Raw genomic sequence first — 23,218 nt, 5'->3', positions numbered from 1 at the left:
GAGATCGGTAGTCAAAGCAACAGCAAGCAAACCACAGCACACAACACAGCACAGCAGACAACACAGCGTCGACACAACCGAAATACTTATACAATAACAAAAACAAAGAAAACCAAAAATAATACGAAAAATTGCTTTAATTTTAAAATATTTCACTGTAGTATGTTTATCTCTCTGCCTCTGTGTGTGTGTGTATTTGTGTGTGTGTGTGTGTGCCTCGGCCTTTCGATTTATTTCGAGCGATCGGCCAGAATTAAGAGCTTTATTAGCGCATCGGCCGAGCAATCAAACGCGTCGCAACGCGTTCGACAAAACGCAAACAAAAAAGGAATCGATTCCCGCTTTACGGTTTCCTTTTTGTGCCGGTAACGATAAACGATTAATTCACTATCGAACTGTGATTGTGATGTGCTATCGATAATCTAGTATATTTTATTCAGTATTCTTATATCGGGATTTGCCTAAAAATATACTTTGCTTGTCTTAGTTGAAACTCGTGATTCTATTAAAAGATAAACCTCTTTGGGTCTTCACTTTATGCCGGCAGCGATAAACAATATACAACCTATGCATTTACTATCGAATTGTAATTTAATGTGCTATCGACAATCTAGTATTTTTTACTCAGTATCAATATGTGATATATTCCCAAAATTCTTGTACTCTTGATTCCATTAAAAGATAAATCTTTTTTTGAAGTGTTGTCAACTTAGCAAGCCTTTGGGTTTCCTGTAACGATAATCGATAGTTAGCGGTTCCATTTACTATCGTATTGTAATTAAATGTGCTATCGATAATCTAGTATTTTTACTCAGTATCAATATGCGGTATATTCCTAAGAATACCCTTAGCTTTCGTTAGTTTAAACTCTTCAGAAAACCAATTATAAAACAATAAATTGATATACTATCGATAATTTATCTTACGTACTATCGAACTCTTAAAAATATACTTATCTTGGCTCAGCTTAAACTCTTAGAGAAAACCAATTAAAAGATAACAATCTTTATGCACTTTTGGCAGCTTAGCAAACCATTAAATTACCATCTTACTTTATTGTAATCCTCAAGAAAGTCCAAACTTATAAAAAGCGACAAGTTCGCAGCGTAATTGATTATTAAATGGCATTGATAATGTGCCGTCCGTTATAATCTCATTAGGTTTCTTTTGCCATATTTTATGCAGCTAATATTTTCTTACCTTTTTTTTTTGATTCTGCTTTGTTGGTGTGTTCTCAATTCATTGGCCGACGTCATTTGTGGCTTTAGGCCGAGCTCAGTGAAAGTGAAAGTGAAAGTGAAAGCCAAGCCGCAAATCCTTTGAGCAAACACTTGAAATAAGAAAAACGAGCAGCAATTCGCATGAAAACCCCATTAAAACGCTTTCGAAACGCTTAACTCGAGAAGCTTATCAAACACGCGGTGAAAGTAAGAGAAAGCCAACAAGGAACACAGAGAGAGAGAGAGAGAGCAAGAGAGTGTGAGAGAGAGAGAAGCTCAGCTGGCTTGTACAATTTTTGTTGTTTCAAGCATTTAACTCAATTGTTCAAGTAGGATTTTATTTTTATGTCAGTTGTTGTTGCTTTTGTATTTGTTGTTGCTGGTGTTGTTGTTGTTGTTGTTGAAAGGTGCTTCTTTCTGGCCGCGTTCTGCCTGCGGAATGGTTGGTTATTTATTTTGGGTTACCTCTAAAATTAAAATGGCTCAAAAACACACAAGACCAACACAAACTCACACACAACAGAAGCAGCAACAACTACAACAACAACAACAACAAACAAGAGCGAACAAAAAAGCGTTTTTTATAGAACATTTATTTATAATTATACATTCTCGTTGTATATGCGATTTTCTGCGCCAGTAAAGTGAAGTGTAGGAAATATCGTGCACAGACATATTTTCATTTCGATCCGATCCGATCCAATCCGTTCCGATACGATCGCATCCGATCCTCATTGCGTGCGTGAATCAAGTGAATAAATAAATTGTGCATAATTGCTTAAAATATGTGTTATAATAAGCAACAACATCCAAAAAAAAAAATAAAAATTCAATTCAAATTGCATTCTTTTCGTTATCGAAGGACGCGCCTCTTTGTCTCCGTCCGTCTCTTTCTCGCCCTCTCTCGCAGTTGCCGCGCGGTTCAATTAACTGTGCAATAATAGACAGTGTAAATTAACAACAATGTGCTAAATAATTCATCAACAACTAAAGTGATTCAGTTGCTGTGTGGGGTCAGCAAAAAATACAAAAAAAAGCGAAAAAAAAAATTGATCGATCTTTCGTTTTTGCTGTGTGTTGAAAAGTGAAAATCTGTCAAAGCAATAAAATTTCCCAAAATAAAGTCGAAAAGAAAACATCTGTTCTTTGTTGTTTTCCTACGAAAAATCGCGCAAAGTGAATTACAACAACAACAATAACGGCAGCGATAACAGCGACTACAACAACAATGTTATTTAACATAATGTTGCCAAGCAATTGGCAAATGTTGCCAGAAGCTCAAGTGTTGCCAACGCATGTGGCTGAACGCCAGATGGCGCTAGCTATTATCACCGCACACAGATGGCGGCATCAGCAACACGATCAGCTGCGCAAACATCTTGATAGATGGCGCCACGCACCAAATCAAAAGCAATTGTAAGCAAGCTAGCAAAACAATTATTAAATTAACATTAGAACTTTTTTGTTTTTCAACTTTAATGTTAATATTTGTGACTCTCTCTACTTGACTGCTGGCAATAAGAAGAGCTGTAAAGCTTCTTAGTTTCCAACTAATCCCTCAATCCACCTGCCGAGTGTTTCTATTGTATTTTATAAGTTGCTTTTTGTAGCTGCAGGCTTTAACTAAGCGGTTTTACACAGAGTGTGAATGACTGAGCATACGTCAACAATAACAACAAATAACTTTTGAGGGATTTTTCATTGGCATGAGACGAGACACAATGTGATAAGCTCTTTGAGGATTTTACATCTTAAAAACATTTTGCTAGCTTCTTGTATGCACTTTAACGGGTAGAGGGCAAGTTTGTGAGGCTTAAAAATAAGCTGGCTGATTAATTTAATGTTTAAATTAACTAGAACCCTCAAACAATAAAACCAACAGTTGAAGTTAAGTTTGTTTCTGATCTCCGAGCAATTGATAATCATTATATTTAGTGTTTTAAAAAGTTCTAGAACTAGTTTTCTGTAAATCCTCTAACTAACTAACATACTTAACTAATAAATTAAATACATATTGTCAAAATATCATTGAATAAAGATTTAAGCTTTTAACTGAGCCATATCATTAAAAAAAACCTTAAAAAGAAAATCAATACTTAACTAAATGATTTACAGATATTCCAAGTAAATAGTTAACTCATTGATATTCTATATCAGTTATTTTCAATAGCTAACACTGGTTAGAAAAATAATCGAATAACAAGCTAGAGTCACGATACATTAAAAACTACAGTATTTATGATTTCTGAAAATTTCGATGCGATCAGATGAAAGTTGTAAAAGTTGCTTAAGAAATACTTTTGTATTACAAAAACGCTTATTTCAATAGGATCTTAACTGCTTTAACTGACAATCTGGTATGTTAAGTACTCTATTGTGCAATTTTTTAATGTAGGACAATATACCAAATATAGCGTACGGTATATTTTTGTATTTTTACGGTATTAATGAATACCGAACTGTTATGCTCTTATTTAAAATAGGTACCGAGTATGTTTCTTATGTGTTTCAATTTCTCTTACATACTTTATTACAAATTATTACAAAGTAAGCTCAACATTTATTTCATATTTGGTTCTTCTATTCTATTAATAAATCTATGAATTCTTTATCTATAATATATCTGCTTTATTTTGTACCTCTACACACTCAATTATGCGCAAGGTGTTAAAAGTGCTTCTCTCGCCTCTCTGCGCTCTATAATTTAATAGCTTAGTCAAGGATTAGACACATCTAGAGGGCATCCTCGAACAGTTGTTTTTTGGGGTTAGAAGGCGACATGTCTGCCATGCCAATCACAAGCGTTAAGCGCTTCCGTTTCCGCTGTAATCCAATACGCACACACACACACACATACATCGAGACTCCACTTTGGAGCTGTGAGATGATGTTCCTCTCTATGTATGGGGAGACGACGTTGCAAACTTGTGTCGTATGTTGAGTATTATGTACTATTTCGAGTCGGTTGTGTGTCCCCTTTTTTTGCGTTGTTAGTTTTTTTTTTTTGTTTTTGGCACTCGCCTCGCCAAAAAAATGTGTTGTGCAAAAACTTCGTGCAATTCTTTGCGACCGAAAGAAACAACTAGAAGCATTAACGACTCTTTCTAAATTGCAACAAAATGTTGTTGTTTATTTACGCAAATTTGTGTAGACTTTGGCCGAATGCCAGAAATTACAAAAGCGCCTCACTGAGGCTGCTTACACTGCCTCTGCTCTGCTTCCCCCCTCTCTCTTCCTCTCTTGGCCGCTGCCCGCCAAAATGCGACGCCATTTTGCTCAAGCATTTCAAATGCCAGCCAAAAAAAAAGAAGAAAAGAAAAGAAAAAGAAAAGCCCAACAACAACAGTCGAAAGATTATAGTATGAGTATATTATGGAAATATTTACAAGAATATTTGGTAACTTATTCATTAATTGTTGTGTCTCGGCCTCACATGATTTACACAATGAAGGGTAGCTGAAAAGTAGGCGAGAGGGACAAAGAGAGAGAGAGAGAGAGAGAGGGGAAATGTGCCATAGGTGTGGGCGTGTGTGTGTGTTCTTTGTCCGTGTGTTTGTGGAGGGAATGTCATAAAAATCAAGTAGTGTGAACGAAGAGGAGGAAGAAGAGGAAAAAAGCGCCACGAGAAAGAAGAAAACATTGACAAAAATGTCGAAAATCATGACAAAGAGCCGAAAAGTCGGGAGCCCAACAATTTATTATAGACAACTGTGTTCAGTCTGCATTCCATTTTGCCATCTCTCACTCACACCACTTTCTGCTCTGTTATTGCCATCTCGCTCTTTATCGCACTGGGCAAAAAGGAAAAACTGTAGACAATTTGGACCCGCTGGAAAAGCTCTGTTTGTGTCTGCTGTTGTTGTGCTGTTGTTGTTGTTGCCTCCGCTTGCCATGACAACACACAACACACACATACTAACACATACGCTTGAGCAGATACAGATACAGATACATCGATGCGAAAGATACAAAGATACAAATGCGGCACGGGGCCAGAACTGATCAACGTAGGTGGATGTGTATGTGAATGCGTGTGTGTGTGTGTGTAGATGGATGCGGTTGATGTCGCTGCTGCTGTTGAAGCATTTCATTAGCCACCCACACGCTCGACTATGCGCACACTCACACACACACACATGCACACACACGCACACATACAGAAAGACACTACAGGAGAGCCGAGCGCCTGGCATGTGGGCGTTGAGAACAGCACGCGCATTTGCCTCTTGTCTATACCCTGTAAAACAAGCGCCCTAAAAAAAGGGTATATATGCTACTGATATTGAGGGAAATTAGCTGGCAAAAACTGCTGAAATTAAGCAATTATAAAACACAACAATTATAAAACACAACAGATTTTAGATTCATCTTAATAATTGTATTTAAATAATGAGATACTATTTTTATTATAAATGATGAAGTAATTTAAAAACACAAAAGATAAAGATCCAAGTGAACGTTTTGTATATTATAAAAGACAGTTAGGATAGGAAAAGAAAGGATAGAAAAGGTTAAAAAGATAAATTTAAATAGACAAAGAAAGATTGATTTGTAATCTATATTAAATAAAAAGATCATTTGGATTTAGTTTCATCTCAATATTTGGTAAATTTACTTACATTCTATTGAATACCATAAACACATATGATTTTGGGCAATTAAATGTTACTCGTTATTGTTGATTATGTCTACTTAAAGAAACAAATTTAAAGACTTGTTTCTTACTTTTCTATTTAGCACATCAAAATATGAAATTTATTCCTAGATTATTTACCTCAATGACTTTTCACAGCATTTGCTTGTTATTGTTAATTAAGTCATATATATTTAAAAAAAAATCAAACGTTTATTTATAATTATAAGTCATTTTGGTTCAGTAATATTTACTTTTATCTTAGACTTATTCATTATATTAAATAGTGAACTACTTTCGTCACTTTCGCCCGCATTTGCATTTAGAAAATTTTCTGCTCAGCATTTTACCAATATTTATTTAATTTCTAGACTTTTTCCACAAATAAACTGAGCAGTACATTCTTTACTTGTAAAAGTATTTGATATCATTGTTAATTATTATTCTTATAATTTAAATCAAAAGTCTATTTAATGACTAAGTAATTACCAGTTACCAACAAGATTTATTTGCTCAGTAATTTTCACTTTATTGTTTATACAAACTTTCACTCTAAACGTCACTTGCAAGGATATTCTTACAGTCGTTTAAGTCTAAACTTTTGCACCTTTTGCCATCTGCCGCAAATACCGCAACCTCAAAAAACCCTTAACTGTTTCACAATCAGACTTGTTGCATATGCAACCGGCAACAGATACGTGTAAGCTTAAGACCCACAGGAAGCTGTCTCTTGACTCTCGTGTCGCAAACTCCATTTCAACCTTAGCCACATGACGTAAATAAGAATTGGTTTACTCCCTCTCAATATTGATTAATATTCTCACTCATTGTTGGGTTCTTTTCCCATCTCTTTGCAGTTGCACAATTCGACTGCAGCGTAGGAGGAAAATCAGATGGAAATCGCAACAACAGCAACAAAGTCAGAGTCAATTGAAAGACGCCACAATAACAATAATTAAGTAAACTCTATTCAGGAATCAGGAAATAATACACCTAAAAAAAAGTACACACAGTTCAAAGTGGCTTTGAAATTTTGCCATATTTACACAACAGACAAATAAATATATATACGTAGATATATTTATTACAATTATAATATGATGTTAACTAGTTGTCACTAGAAACACGTTGGACTTTTTCATGTTGCTCAACAGCGGCATTTGGCAGGTAAGCAAAAAGTTATGAAAATTAACTGAAATAGAATTAATAATTCATTGAAATAAAAAAAGAAGATATTAAAATTATAGAAAATGATTTTAAATTACAATGAAATTTAAAATCGTCAACAGTTTTATAAAAATAAATAAAATAAAAAGGTAATAAAATTATAGAGGTTGATTTTAAACCACAATACAACTTAAAATCAACAAAAGTGTTTGAAAAATAAATTGAAATAATTTTAAAATTCATTGAAAAATATAAAAATGTATTCTAGTTATAGAAGCGGATTTTCAATCACAATAAAATTTAAAGTCGTCGAAAGTATTTAATGAATACATATTTTTGACAAAGTTAGTTGAACACAAAAGGGAAGAATTTTCTAAAACTTCAAATAAAAATCTTAAGCTTGAAAACGTTTTTATCTTTAGACAAACTTCTTGAATTCAGAAATTGCAGATTGAAAAATTTGTTGAATACAGATTTGATCTTGAACTTCAAGATTGAAATGGAAATTTAAGATGCAATTAGATAGATGAAAGATATTAGAATGAGCACATTACGTTCTAACAGTAAGAATTATATTAAAATATAATACAACTTTAAATAAAATTCTTCAAACAAGAATTTTTAAATTGTTGAATTTTCGATGTTAAATTTTTATTTTAAGATTGAAAAGAAAGTTTAGTAAAATTTACACAAAATTCTTGACATTAGAATTCCAGATTTCAGATTTGAAGAAAAAAATAAGATTGAAATAAGATTTCGATCTTTAATTTAAGGATTGAAAAAAGAGTGTTTTAAGTTTAACGATAAGAAGAAAGTTTTGCAGAGATTACACAAAACTCTTGAGACAATAATTCAAAATTTAGAAATTTTTGAAATAAGATTTCGATCAAAGAGTTTAGTTTTAGGATTAAAAAAAGTATTTTTAATTTAATGATAGGAATAAAGTTTTGCTAAGCTAATTTTTGCGAATTAATTATGGTGAGCATTAAATTTAGATCGCATTGCAAAATTATTCTAAAAGCGTTGCAAGTAGAGCACCAAATGTATTTTATACGCTTTTCTGTAGTTTTGTCAATTTGGGACAGTTTCCTAGGATATTTCAAAAGTCGTGCATTCATTTTGTTGCTTGTAGATCTCGTGATCTCTCTAGCTAAAATCAGTTTTAACGAGCAATCACTGTACAGGCGAGTCGACACATTCTCGCATCGTGCGTATATACTGTATATAAGTTTTGGTATTACCGGGGCGAGACCTACAACAACAGCTGAGCATGTATTTTGTGTGCACAATGGACGGACGGACGGAAGGACAGACAGATGAACGGATGGACGGACAGACAGGCGGACGGACAGCACACGCACAGCATTGATGTGGGGCGATGGTATTTCTTGGCGTTCAATTAACGTAAAACATTTGCCAAGAAATTTCTTGCGTCTTTTTGGCTCGTTGGCCCGTTTCATTGGGTGGCTTTAATGCCATGGCAACAGCAGCAGCAGGCAAAAAGGCAAATGCGAAAAAATTAAGCGTTAGATTACGGCTTTAATGAGAGCAGAGCATCGATGTGGATAGATAAAGAACCAATTCAATGCTGCACAAAAATAAAAGTAAAAATCTGACAACTTTTACTTTTCACATTGCGCATTTCCAGTTGATATTATTTATAAGGCGGATATTATTCCTTTCGCTTTTTTCCCCCAAATAAAATGATGAACAGACTCATGAAAAAAGGAGGCAAATGAAAGTGCGTCATACAAACATTTGAAAATACAAAAAAAAAAAGAAAAGAAAAGCAAAATATTGAACGTCATTGCAGGCAATTTGGTTGAAATGTTTCCGTCTCCCTTCCACTTCCACTCCCACACGCACACACACACACACACACACGCTTTCTTTTGCTCGCATGGAAATTATAAAATATTCATGCATGTGTGTGTGTGATGTCAGTACACTTTTTGGGGGGGAGGAGGGTGGCAAATGATGCGGGGCAACATCAAGAATTCAAGCACGCGTCTTGTGTAATACTCAAAACACACACACAATCACACATATGAATGCCATGTATGTGTGTGTGTGTGTGTACCTGAAGCAAAATCTCATAAAAATCTGGCCGAATCGCAAAGCAAATGAGCAGTCGAAATTTTCAGCTTGCTGTTGTTGTTTACGTGCAATTATTGCGCGCGACGACCGCAATAAAAGAAAATTAAAGTTTTTCCCCCCATTTCTCGAATGTTGTTGCTGTTGTTGTTGTTGTTGTTGTTGTTGCTGTTGCGTATCGTTCGTTCTTTCAATTTTCTTGCTGTCAGTCCGTGTCGCATCTTTTGGCTCGAGTTTTGATGCTGCTCCTTCCCTGCTTGCACTTTTCCTTTTTCCGCTTCCCTCCCCCCCCGTCCCTCAGACGTTTTTCATGCCTGACATTTTGTGTGTGCATTTTGCATTTTGCATTTTGTGCTCGACGTTCTGCCATTTCATTTGCAGCATCAAGTATTTTGGCCCTGTTCCAAAATGTTTGTGTCTTGTTGTCTTCTGTGTCGCCGCAGACAACGATGCCGACATCCAATGGGTCCTCTGCTCATGGGGACAGTTAGTGATTAAGCGTGAAAATATCAGACTCATCACAGAGTGCAACTCACAACAACACAACTCAGCCAAAGAGCTAAAGAACCAAAAGAATAACATGCAAAAAAAAAAAGAGGAACCAAAACGAAAAAAAGAAATCGCAGCGCCAAAAGACTTTGCAAAATGGCGACACTTTCATCTTGTTGTTTTTCTTTCTAGATTCATTTGTTTATTTGTTCTTGTCCGCTTTTCTCTCTACTACTTGCGAATTAAGAATTGTTTTTCTTCTGCCTCTGCCAGATTTCGCTTGCATATTCGAATAGTTGTTTCATGTCTTGCCTACTGTACCCAACAACGATCTCACAATTGACAACTTTGCGCCTCGGATTGACAACTCATAATTGGTTTTACTTGGCCCAACAGCTGTGGCCAGCTTTCTTTATGGTCAACAGGCAGAATTTACAGCTTTTGATTTTTGTATTTTCGCAAATTCTTAAAAACTGTTAGTTAATTATAAGTTGGACTGTTAAAAATAGTAAGAAGAAAGCTTGCTCTTGTATCTCTTGAATTAGCTAATTAATTTGATTATGAACTGTCTGAAGTCGTTTAACATTCGCCAAAAGGTCACTAGGAATAAACCTGACAATATAAGCACTTATCTCAGAGCTTAGCAGTTGTTACCAATGGCTTCCCTAAATTAATTGACAGGCGAGTAATTATACCTGCTACATATTGTGTCAAAGGAAATGTATATAACAGACTGAAGGAGCCATCTCCGACCCCATAAGGGTAAACATCTGGTATATTTGGTGCTCTGTGGTATATTTTTATTATAGTATGTTGTTATATTCTGGTACATATTGATATTTTTAAGTGCTAGTTATTTTGCTATATTTTAAAGAGAACACTGGCATATATTTGGTACATTTTAGTATTTTTAGTTATACTAATGTGGTATATTTTAAAAAATGTTGACTTTCAGTATTTTACTTTACCTAAAATGGGTAGCTAGAATCTCAGAACAGAGCAAACTCAACTGTAACTTTCTTTCTTGTTGAGAAATTCGATTTTTCTATGACAAACTTGTTATTATCAAAATACCATTTTAATTTAAATGAATTTCATTTTACGATAATAACTTAACAAAACTAATCAGCCCAGTGTAATATAAGAATCATTTATTTTCAACTGAATATGAAGCTTTACTCCAATTACTTCCGAAATTTCAATTCTAAAAGCTGAGAATTCCATTTTAAAGTTTCCAATGTAAAAGCAACATCGCTACAGAAATTTTCTGCGTTTCTTTACCTGAGCTGATGAACTAATTGAGAATTTGTACAAATTCGAAATCCCTTCGAGTTGCTCACAATCTTGCAAAGATCATGTATCATTGCTCTACGATGTTGCTGCTGTATATTTACTGTATTATTTTCCATGTGTTTTCAGCACAAACACACACACATAGGGAGAAACAAATTGTTGAATTTACTGTATACAGAAATGTTTATATGAAACGTCAGTAACAAGAGCAAAAACAAAATCTCTCTACTGTATATAGTAAGGCTCATAGGTATGTGTGTGCATGTGTGTGTGTGAGTGAGAGTGTGTGTGTGCCTGCAGCTGCGCAAATGGCGACGACTTACAGCAGATGCAGCCGATCCAAAAGGTTGTAAAGGGGGCACAATTGATGATTTTGCAACTGTACTCGGACTCTTGGCAGTGTTTTCGTAACGCCTTGCGGCACGGCAGCACCTGTCTTAGAGGCCAACAGGGGCAACATTTAGTGTGGGGCATTTGGAAAAATTTCGAAACGAAAGCAACAACAATAACAACAACAACGATAGGAGAAGCAGCATCATCAACAGCAAGAAGAACAAGCCGAAAAAATGTTGTTTTTCAAGCAAAAGCACTGTAATTTAATCAGCAAGCAGCGCGGTGAGTGCACAGAGGGAGGAGAAAAGAAAACAGCGCAGCCAGCAGCCACACACACACACACATACAAATGAGTGACGTACATGGATGGGGGACCAAAGCAGCGCCACGTAATGTGACTCACATACACTCACACACACACAGAGAGAGATGTGCGCTCTCTCTCACCTATGCGATGATCAGCCGCAGCAGCAGCCGCAGCCAAAGCGTTGTCTATATTTAGACAGCAAATGCAAATGGCGGCCAGCAAAGAGAGCGCGACAGAGCGAGAACAATAGCGAGAGCGTGAGCAGGATGGCCAGAGCGAAAATGAGAGAGCGCTAGTCGTCACATGCACATGCACACACACGCGCATACATTGACAGTGGCTGGCAACTTTTTGCGCATGCGCTTTGCATCGTGGAGGGGGGTAAGGTGTGTGCGAGGAAGGGCAGAGAATGTGAGCTGATCGCGTCCGCCATTTTGAATAGTCGCAGTCGACGCAATGCGCGTTAACTAACGCTTAAGACTTTTTCTTCTGCTTCTGGTTCTGTTTCTGCTGTTTCGTTTTCGATCAATTAGCACTGTGCTTTATAAATAAAAATCAACAGAAAAAGGATAATTTTTATAGATTTCCCCCCTTCTGGCCCGCTCTGTTGTCTGCTCTTGCTTCTTCGGCTGCTACGGTGGGTTGTGTGTATTTCTGAAAATATCCATAACTAAATTTAACATTTGTTTTTGTTTTATATTTAACTTGGCCCGTCTTATTTTGGCCAACTTGTTGTTGCTGCTGTTGTTGTTGTTATTCTGTTCTGTTTGCTGAATGAATGGCAGACAACAGGTCGCAGCTTATAAATACTTACAGCCCCACACACCACATACACATACACACTCGGACTCCCTCCCCGTTCATCTACTCGTTTACTCCCCTTTCGCAAAGTATAGTAAAAAAAAAAAGAAATAAAATTATCAATTGTGTTTGAATTGGTTTTTGGCTCTTGCACTTTTCACTCGCCTATTCTATTGAAATAAACAAATTGATTGCTAATTGTGTTTCCATTTTATTTTTACACAATTGTATTTAGCATTTTTTCCTTTTTTTTTGCTGGCAGTTATTTTTATTTTGCTTTTATAGATATGTGCGATACATATTTTTAACAAGTTGGCACGTGCCACAGCTAAATCGGAACTTTTATTTATGCAGCGCCACAGCCACAGGCTACAGATACAGATACACATCGAAAGATACATAAACAGACAGTTAGACATTCTTCTATATACACATACTCGTTGTCTGCATCATCGTTCAATGTTGTTTTCCTTTTTTTTTTCTCAATTTTATTGTTTGTTTTTATTGTCTTGTATTATCCATGTTGTCTTCCCATTTTTTTCTTCTTTTTTTTTTGCATTTTTGTTATTGCAACAGCTGCTGGCTGGGTGGTCCAACGATTTCCAGTCGAATGTTGTTGTGTGGATGGTGGGAGGTGGCGAAGAAAAGCGAAAGACTGAGCCAAAAAGGAGGCCTGTCGTTGCTTGTGTGCGCATTGAGTGCAAAATTATTGAGGACTGTTTGTGCTGCTTCCTAATCCGCTGCGCCAATCTGTCTACAGTTAATGTGCGGGGCATCAACTGCAGAGGAAATTCTTATTAGTAAAATAATATTCCGAAATTTCGATGACTTCGTGGAGATTTATTTTTGTAGTGATTAAGCTTTTAAAGTTCTGGATATGTCATGAGTATCGTTTAGTAGTCAAGGAAATTTGGCGTATTTCAAAATGGCAAAGCAATGATTTTTGTACCCGCTTCCCAAAGGGTAGAAGAAAAATATAACAGGTAGAAGGAGGCATCTCTGACCCTATAAAGTATATACATATATTCTTGATCAGCATCAACAGCCGAGACGATCTAGGCATGTCTGTCCGTCCGTCTGTCTGTCTGTCCGACTATCCATCTGTGTGTCTGTTCGTCTGTCCGTATGAACACCTAGATTTCAGAGACCATAAGAGATAGAGCTATAATTTTTTTTTCGACAGCATTTGTTATGTTTGCACGCAGATCAAGTTTGTTTCAAATTTTTGCCACGCCCACTTCCGCCCCCGCAAATCAATAAAATCGAATAACAATCTGGTATATTGTGCCGTCTATGGTATATTTTGAATGTGGTACTATATATATTTTTAGTATATTTGTATTTTTGGTATATTTAAAAAAAAAAAATACAGCAATATTTTGCTTTAATTCAAAATGGGTAGCGGGTATCTCACAGTCGAGCAAACTCGACTGTAACTTTCTTAATTGTTTAACTATAGAATAAGCAGAGTACTAAGCTGTAGACATTTTACTATATTTTATTCCAATAAAGTTTCAATAAAGTAAAGAAATCTAAAGAAATTCTATATTAAATACGTATAGTTTGTTAAATTCATGTTTAATGGAACAAAGACCTTAACTATAATAGAAAAATAGCATAGGAATGTATAAGAAACCTTTTAAAGCTTTTATTGTAATTACTCATTACTTTGAAAAGCTTTCATTGTAATTACTCATATCCATCTTGTATTGTAGAGAGCACGAATAATATTCATTAGCTTGCTGTTATCAACTCAAAAAGAGAGAGATTTGACTATGACTTCTAATTGTATGATTTTTCTAAATTGACTCACGGGATGTACATAGTACATATATAGAATAAATTCACTTCGCCTACATGTAATATTGAGTTCTATTTTGAGGAGTTCCGCCCCGAAGTCGTCATAAGCGTAGAAATCAAATTAGGAAACACAATATGACACATCAACAAATTATAAAAATTATAAATGTCTCAGCGAAGGGGAAGAAGGTGCTAGGGTTGGAATGAGAAAGACAGCGAGAGAAGGAGGATATGGAGAAGGGGAGCAGGGAGGAGGTGGAGAAAGGGGAGTAGGAAGAGACTGTCGAAAGGATTGCACACAAAATTAAACGTGTTCCGTTTTTCCTACGTTTGCGGGTGCAACTCAAAAGTTGGGGTGGGCAAGCAACAGCAAAGCAGATCCGACAGCCTCCTCCAAACACACATACAACATATACATATATACTATATAATGCACTTCCTTAAGTGCGTTTCCCCAAGGCAGAGGCATATGTAGTCTTACCTCACAGCAACAGCAGCAGAAGCAGAAGAAAAAGAAAAAGTGCAGCCATCACTGAAAATGCCACGTAGAGCACGCGTGAGGCGGACAGAGATTTGCTATGGGGATTACGATGCGTCTCTATATGTTATATGGGAAGACTGCTCAGTTTACTAATTGCTTCCGCTACTGCAACTGCAGCGGGCAACGCTTTGCGGCGGCTGCTGCTGCTTCTGTTGCTGTTGCTGCTTGAAGTTTTTAGGGGTCTAGAGATTCATTTTAATTGCATTTCTTTTAACGGTAACATCAGCCAGAGTCCCAACAACAAAACGAGAACTGAGCATCGAGCACCGAGCATCGAGAGCAGTCCCAGGCGAAGTCAACGTATGGCTGTTGCCAACGTGTGTGTATGTGTGTGTGTGTGTGTATGTGTCTCTTACCCCGCCCTGTGTCTGGGCAATGCGCTATCGACGGTGCCCGGACGGCGACGTCAATAACATTTGTATATACATATATATTGTATGCTTATGTATGTACATATGTGGCTGAGAAATCAAAGGAAATGTACATACATAGAGTAGCTTATATGTACATATATATTTTCCTGCCACAGCAGATCTCTGTCGAAATCTACGCTCGCCATGTTAGGTGAGAAAACTACACACACACAGATACAGATATAGAGACAGAGACAGAGAAATGCGTCCCAGGTCATAAAATGAATTGAACGTAGCACAGCACTTGAGTATTTAGTTGGCAATGCATTTGCGATCAAGAAAGGAAGCCAAAGGATGTGCACACTTGAGATGGAGACGGGAGTCGAGAGTCGGGAGCCGGGAAATGCGCTTGCTTGAAAACCAAATATTTGTATCAGCTAACCGATACGCCATCCTTCTCTCCTCTTCCCTCCCGTCTCTCTGTCTGTTTGTGTTTTGTCTATCATTGACTTTTTGGCACATATACGGTTCATTTCATGAGCCGAATCTTGCGCCATGTGCTGTGTGCCAACAACAACAACAACAACATGAGCAACAACAACTACAAATTGTGCACACATGTTGCGTATGTTTTTTGGTGTTTGGTTCGCTTTTACAGCCTCTGACGAGACAACAACACTCTCGGTAGTTCCTTCTGTTTCCCCTGTATATACATATATCTTTTTTTGTTTTTGGGGTCGACATGAGACCAACAGCTGATTGAGCATACGCACTTTAGTTATAAATATAGTAAATCGCGTGCAGGATTTCCGATTTGTTGCTCAGCTCTGTCCGCCTGTATAAAATTATCCATCAACAGCTGAGCAACTGACGTCACAACATTGCTCTCAGCTGGCCATTGATTTTATTTGATATTGTGTTCGTCGTTTTTTTTTTTAACAAGTAATAGTGGACTGAAAAGGGAAAGTGACGAATGATGTGCATTTTGATTTGACTGAGTGGCAGATGTGTCTATTGATTCGTTATATACTCTGCCTTAAAACTATGAGATACTTAAGGATTTGAACTCAAATGCTTTGCAGCCGGTGATTAAAGCTTGCCTAAAGTCATGAATGTTTCAACAATAACTTCTTTTTACATAAAACTGAACTGAGCAGCTTTCAAAATTCCAGCCTTAGCTTTGTTCATTTCTCTCGAGTATACAAACTTTATGAGATAAATAAATTTGCTTGAAGAAAGAAAGCTAAGACTTAAATAATTATTTTTGAATTGTGTCATTCGTATTTATTTGCAAAACTTGTTCAAAACTGTGTTTGATTGCTGGGCAAAGTTTTGGCTATTAGCCTTGATTTGAAGACTGCACAAGTCACTCATATTTCTATGCGTAATACTTATGAAAAGTTCATCCAGTAACTCCCTAATGCCACATCAGTCTTCATTCGCATTGGTTCTGATGTTATGCAGAACAGAGAACACAGAGTCGAGCAGATTTATGCATGTCTGGTGCGGTTTGATTCGGCTTTAGCCATGTGAGACACGCTAAACCCCGAGCTGTCAATGTTCTGCTGCCAAGCCGGAATCATCATGACAATCGCATATTCACAAAAAGAGAGCAAACGAGTAAGAGCGAGCAAGAGAAGAGAGTGCAAGTGTTGTGTGTGGAGGCTGTTGTGGCTGTCGCTTTGCATCAGGCTGCAAAGATTTATGGTATCCTTTCAACTTTAAACTCGCTTTTGCGCTGCACAAAGAGACAATGCCCCTCACTAAGTTGGACTCATGCAAAGTGCGAGAGTGTAGCTTGTGTGTGTGTGTGTGTGGCACATGGCGTATTTTAATACCCTGGAAGGGTGAACAAGGGGTATACCTGATATGTAAAAGGATTGAAGTAGAAGTTAAGTGAAAAATTAATTTTTTGAGGCAACTTTATGTTTTTGCATACTATTTTTGTTCCCAAACTTTCCTCTAGGGTTTGCCAACCAGACTGTTTAAAACAAACATACTGTACTTTCTCTAGATTATACTTATTCTGTTTTCACCATAAAACTTCCTTTGTTTCACGTCAAGTTGCATATGTATATGTATTACTCCAATAAAAATTATGAAGCTTATTTATTTTCATTTTAATATGGAGTTTCTAAAAACATCCGTAATTCTTAGATTTGTGCGAAAAGATATTAACATGTATTGAACACACATCCGTATAAAATAAAATATAGATTTATTTTAAAAGTTGTTATATTGAATTTTTCCAATTTATTGGAAAATAGAGCAAGAAATCTTCAGTCGAATGTGCTCAAATAAACATGCCCATTTTCAAAGCGGTATTGTCGTTAAAATATACCAACTTGATATACCGAAACACATTAATATATATATATATATATATATATATATATATATATATATATATATATATATATATATATATGTTATAATAACATACTACTGTATTGAAAATATACCTTTAAATGCAAAAAATACTAGATTGTCAACCAAAGCAATTAGGTTCGTTGTTGCTTCTTAAAATTAAGTTAAATTTTAAAGTGAATAATTATGTATCTCAACTATTGTAACTACATATATCTAAAGTATATGCTTACTACCATATTTAACAATGGGTAGCTAATTAAACCTTAAATTCATATCCATACCAAACAGTAGCTAGTTAAATGCCATCTGAGTGCAGGGTATTTCAGAGTAGAGCAACTCAAGACAGTTTCAATTGCTGCAGCGTGGTTAAGCCAGCTCAGGGGGGCCAACTCTTTGGCCCGTTTTTCGGCTCATCTGGCTGCTTGGCTGCCTGGCTTGGGTCCCCTTTGCAGGAGGTTATGGGAGACACGCGTGTGCATTGAACTGATCGTCATAAATTGCGTGTTTTGCTGGAAAGTCGAGCACGCCTTCGTCTTCGACTTTGCCTTCGACAGGCAAGATTAATTGGCTGGCAGTGTTGTCGTCATGCCAATAGAAAATTGAGTACTTTGAGCACTCATTGTATTCATTTGATTCACTTTTGAAACAAATTCTCTTTATATTGTTGTTGCTGTTGTTGTTGCTCATACTTTTTTCTCTCCCATTCTTTCTTTCTTTGCAGTGGAACTTTTTGTACCTGTTGTTTGCGCACGCAAAAGGAAACTTTAACAAGGTGAGTGTGAAAGGCACCCCCCAGGCTTTGAGTCTTTACCTCCCCCGCGGATACTGTCTCTCTCTCTCTCTCTCTCTCTCTCTCTCTCTCTCTCTCTCTCTCTCTGATGCTACTTGTGCTTGCTTCTTTATAAGTGAAGAGAAATGAAAAGTTTTGTATCTGCTTCATGGCTTAACTTGAAACGCACAGCACGTGCCGCGTATTATGGAGCATCTTCTGCTACTTCAGCTGCTATGAGCTGACAGTGTGTGTGTGAGTGAGAGAGTGTGCATGTGTGTGTGTTTGTGCACAAGGCAAATATTTACACTCAATGGAACATAATAAAGACATTAAAAATATATCATATTATGTGAGGCGTCGCTTCAGGATGCGTTTGCAAGTATGCCATTGTGTTTGTGTGTGCGTGGGACACTTTTCTTTATCGCCCACCCACTAAGCTGTCAATTTCCAATGGTCTCTTCACCACACCCCCAACTTGTCTATCTGTCTGCTGTTGTCCTACACCTGCCCAGCGAACCGTAGCATCCATCTACGACTCCAAACAGTTAAAGTTTCCCTGGGCCTTACTTACCGCAATATACTATGTGAATGTATGTGTGTCAGTGTGTGTGTGTGTGTGTCCCTGCACGCTTATGACAGACAGTCAAGCAAAATAGCATAGTCATAATGATTGATATGCCTGCTATAGAAATGTGATGCTGATTTCAAAATGATTACCTGATGTCTGCTCTCTGCGCTGTGACAGCACGCGTAGCTTCCAACGTAAATGTACAAAAATATTCAATATATTCAATTGTCTGAGTGCTGAATGTTTGTTTGAAATATGGCACACAGACACTGAATGCTCTACCAAGTGAATATTCTATTATTCTATATTTTTCATATTAGGATTTTTAGATCTTTCACTTTCGAACCGAGTAAGAAAGCTGCAATAGAGTGGGTGATAGCTATTTAGAATGTACCAATTTATTATAGACTCATAGACACTGAATGCTCTTTTTAGGTTTTTTTCAACATACAACTTTGAGGGTAAACATTCTTTAGGATATTTGATGGTTTGAAAGCCTTAACACTAAAAACAAGAAAGAAAGCTTTAGTCGAGGATGCAACAAACGCTAACCACTTAAAATATGCCTATTTAAAATATTTATTTGGTATATCAATATACTACTACATTTAAAATATATCCCAAACTTCAAAATATACCATATTGTCAACCAAATCAATAAGACTTGATTGATTCCGCTATAAGCAAATTAAACGTTTTGTCTTCATAAACAATAAAATTAAAAAAAATCACCATCGTAGCAGTATTTCAAACATAATTAAAATAATATAAAATTTTTGAAAGTTATTGAAGAAACTATTGCTTAAAAATATAAAACATATTTGACAACAGACAAAAATTGATTATTTAAATTTAGATCAAGAATTAGTTCGTGTTCCTTGGCGAGTTGCTCTTTCGAACCATATTATTATAATAGTTTAATCGTGTGAATTGTCTATCAGAGCAGACAGCAATTATTTGTGCCAGCTGACGTTGAATATAGTATAAATTGTTGTCCTAGTCGTCCTTGAAGTGGCCAATAAACATGAAAATACTTTTATTTACTTTCTCAGATTTGATTAGTTATGTTTGCATATTAACTTAGTTTTTGCCTCTAAGCAACATTTTGCGCTTGTTTTTGCTCTTGCTCTCGCTTTCATCAATGAATTTTGCATGAATGAAATTCGGCAGGAAAACCGTAAAGGAAATCACTTATCCGCTTGTCCACATCAATTAATGCCATGCTCTATTCCTCGTTTTTTTTTTGCCACCTGGCTCTTACCTTGAAGTAGATACAGGAATATACGTAGATAGATAGATAGAGAAGCGAGGCGGATGTAGTACTTTGAAAGCATCCATTTCAATTATAATTTTGTGTGGCATTGTGTGGGCAGCATGAAAACCTTTTACTGCACGTGTCCTTGCCAAGGCATTTGCATGAAATATTTGTCCTGGCAGGTTCGTACAACTTTTATTTGCCATTTGTGTGCGCTGTCACACTGTCGAATTGGGGCCACTCAGCCACTCAGTTGGGGTAGTTTTTTGTAGGGGGGTAGCCCAGGATCAACCTGGGAAACATGTGAAACGAAAGTGAAAATGTGTCAGTTTGTCACAAGTTTTCAAATGGTTAACGCGAGGTAAACGAGAAAGAGGAAAAAGGCTTACTTAAAGCCGAAATAAATGCGAAAATGTTTTAAAGTTTTTGTTGTTGTTTGTTGTTGTTTTTTTAATAAACAGTTAACAGTTGCAAGCCAATGCAACTGACAACCCGTTCACTGAATAATGGAGGAAGCAAGGGATGGAAAGGGGGGATGGTTGCCTGTCATGGCCACGTTTTGCAGCCACTTTAACAGGCCGCCGCCACACGCCGTGTGGCAGGAACAACCGTGTGCCGTGTGTCGTGCTCTTCTTCTCAACTGCTGCTCATCATTGATGCAAACAGTGAAATGCTTTCACTGCTGCCGCTCAGCTGCCCCAAAAAAGCTGCTTCTTTCCCTCTCCCTCACTCTCACGTACACACACACACATGTTAAAGGTAGCCTTATTGGAGCTGACAGGCGGCTGCCTCTTGTTGCTTCTGAAGCGTTGTGTGTCTGTGTGTGGGCGGGCAACAACAAAATTGATTAGATTAGGCAACTCGAAACGAGACAAACCATGGAGTATTTATGCGCCAGGGGGAGGAGGGGAAGGACCTTCCCTTATTGCCCGTTTAGGCATGCTTCAGTTGACAACGTCTGGGAAAAAAAAGGAAACACTTTTTTGCTATTCTTTTTTGTTTCGTTCACTTCGTTTTTGGTTTTTTTTGTTTTTGATGTTCCTACAGGCGTTGTCCTTAAGCCAATATCTAATCACATTTAAATTGTACTCAAAGCACACTCACACACACACACACTCGTCCATATTTTGATGAACGATTGAGAGTTTAAGCGCCTTTTAAGACATGCGATTGAAATGTAATTAGGCAATGCTAATGCTCCGATCCTTTGGGGCACAACTCTCTGTCTCTGTGTCTGTTCTCTGAGATCTGGCCATAGCTTTTTTATTCAATTTGATGCCACACCCCGCAAGTAATTACTGGCCTAATTGCTTCTGGCATTGCTTCTTTATTTGCTTTTGCCTACCGCTTGCATTTAAATTAGTCACAAAGTTGGTCAATTGGAATTGTGCTTGTGCTAGGTGCTGTGCACAATTGGGAGATTCGCATTTAAGCTCGGTTCTTATTATGCTATTATGGAAATATTTTGCTACCAATTGATGAGCAAAATATTGGGCCAAGAACAAACCCGCAAACCCCATCTCTATCAAGATTTAAAAAAGATTTCTTCGGGAGTGTGATTTAAGTGTTATAAGCCTTAATTGAAATAAGGTGGGACGGATTGAAAAAGTGACATAATGAGAGTTCTCAATGTGTTGTGTGGCCAAATTCTTAATTAATTTAATGCACTCATTTGTGTAATCTCATCATTAGTCTGAGCTGCAGCTCTCAGTCTTCAAACTGTATTGATTGAACATTAAAAAGGAATAACATTTCAAAGTAAGTTAAGAAAGAAATTTTTGCATTTAATAGTACAAATAAATTATTGGCGGATAACAAAGAAATAAAAAGGATTTAATTTAAATGATGTAAGATTTAATAAAAATAAAGTTAAGCGGCCGGATTTTAATTGAAGGTATTTTAACTTGAAGAAGAGTGAAATTGACAAGAATTTTGAATGTTTTTTGTTAATTTTAAACTACATTAATTGATTTTTGGCAATTTATAGTGAATAGCATTGGTTGAATAGGAAATATAATTTAAAATATTATTTAAAAGGAACTATTAACAAGATTCAGAAAACTCAGAAAACCCCACACAATCCGTTTTCCAATTTAGAATTCCTAAATCAATCCTGTTTGGGTCTAGAATTTTTGTAAAAAGATTCTTTTTTAATATCTTAGCTTTAGGACAAATTGTTATTAAAACTTTGTCAAAATAAGAACAAATTTAAATCAGCAATTCTGTTTTTGAAATGAAGACTAATTCATTTTTAAATGCAGCTTCACTATGTATGATCAGAATGAGTACGATAGATTCTTAGATTAAGATTACATTAGGATTCGTAAATTTAAATAATATCTTTATAAAACCCAATATTTATTTTAATAGCTATGACATATAATATAATTGAAATATCGTTCTCAGTACTCAGTTAAGTTTATGATTATTAAAGAAATATATATAAAAGCTAAGGAGTCATAAAAGTGATCGATACTCTATTCTATATAATCTTAGTATTTGGGTAGGTAACAATTGGAAGCAGCTGAACTCTAAAGGCTTGCTTTGGCTTGCCACTTCAACTCGCAACTGCGTTCAAAGCGAGACGATTTGAATGAATTATATGAAGGAAAAAAAACTACCTACGCAGAGTTACAAAAACAACACGTGGCTTGTACTTATTCTTATTGCTGTTGCTGTTGTTGGTCTTCGACTTGATCTTGGTTGGGGTGCGACGTTGTAGAAACCCCTGCGTGGTGCCAAAGACAACACACACACAGACACAACAAATGCAAAGCAGCCGCGCTTAGTGAGAGTGAGAGAGAGAGGCAGAGCGAGAATACAGAGGAAAAGCGGTTAAGTGCCAGGGCAAATGCATTCAAAAGTCGGACTCAACACATTGCCAGGCACAAAAGTGCGCATGTGTCGTCGCCTGCCGCATGTTGCACATGTGTGGCTATGTTGCACGGCTACGCTGAACTGACTCTGGACATGAACATGCGCGAAATGCGACCGGCGTTTCATTTTATTGAATTAACTGCAGAAGGCGACAACAACGACAACGAAGACGACTTCGACTGGCAGTTGTCGCCATCAGCATCTGAGCATCGAAGTCTGAGGCTGAGCATTAACATTAACATTACCATCAGCATCAACATCAACATCAGGGGTGTTAAAAGTCACAAGGACACACGCACGTTGCAGTTGCAGATGCCGCTTCGAGGTCAAACGCAACATTTGCAT

The 23,218-nt window shown here is 36.8% G+C and overlaps 1 protein-coding gene across 21 annotated transcripts in view; it reads left to right on the top strand.

The window, feature by feature from the left end:
• The window catches only part of LOC132788719 (myocyte-specific enhancer factor 2), a 64,315-nt gene that overhangs the window by 20,955 nt on the left and 20,142 nt on the right, over positions 1-23,218 (top strand). For 20 of the 21 annotated variants that reach the window (XM_060796251.1, XM_060796266.1, XM_060796261.1 and 17 more), the window contains exons 3-4: positions 6,711-7,020; positions 18,123-18,173. The gene's annotated coding sequence lies outside the window, so the exon portion shown is untranslated. Of the gene's footprint in view, positions 1-2,620; positions 2,637-6,710; positions 7,021-18,122; positions 18,174-23,218 lie in introns of those variants that run through there. The other variant, XM_060796250.1, reaches the window with a different exon arrangement.

The sequence above is a fragment of the Drosophila nasuta genome, chromosome 3 (assembly GCF_023558535.2).
Source record: "Drosophila nasuta strain 15112-1781.00 chromosome 3, ASM2355853v1, whole genome shotgun sequence".
NCBI classification, from domain to species: Eukaryota; Metazoa; Arthropoda; class Insecta; order Diptera; family Drosophilidae; genus Drosophila; species Drosophila nasuta.
Note: the sequence above shows the minus strand (reverse complement) of the source record. Positions and strands in the feature narration are given on the sequence as shown.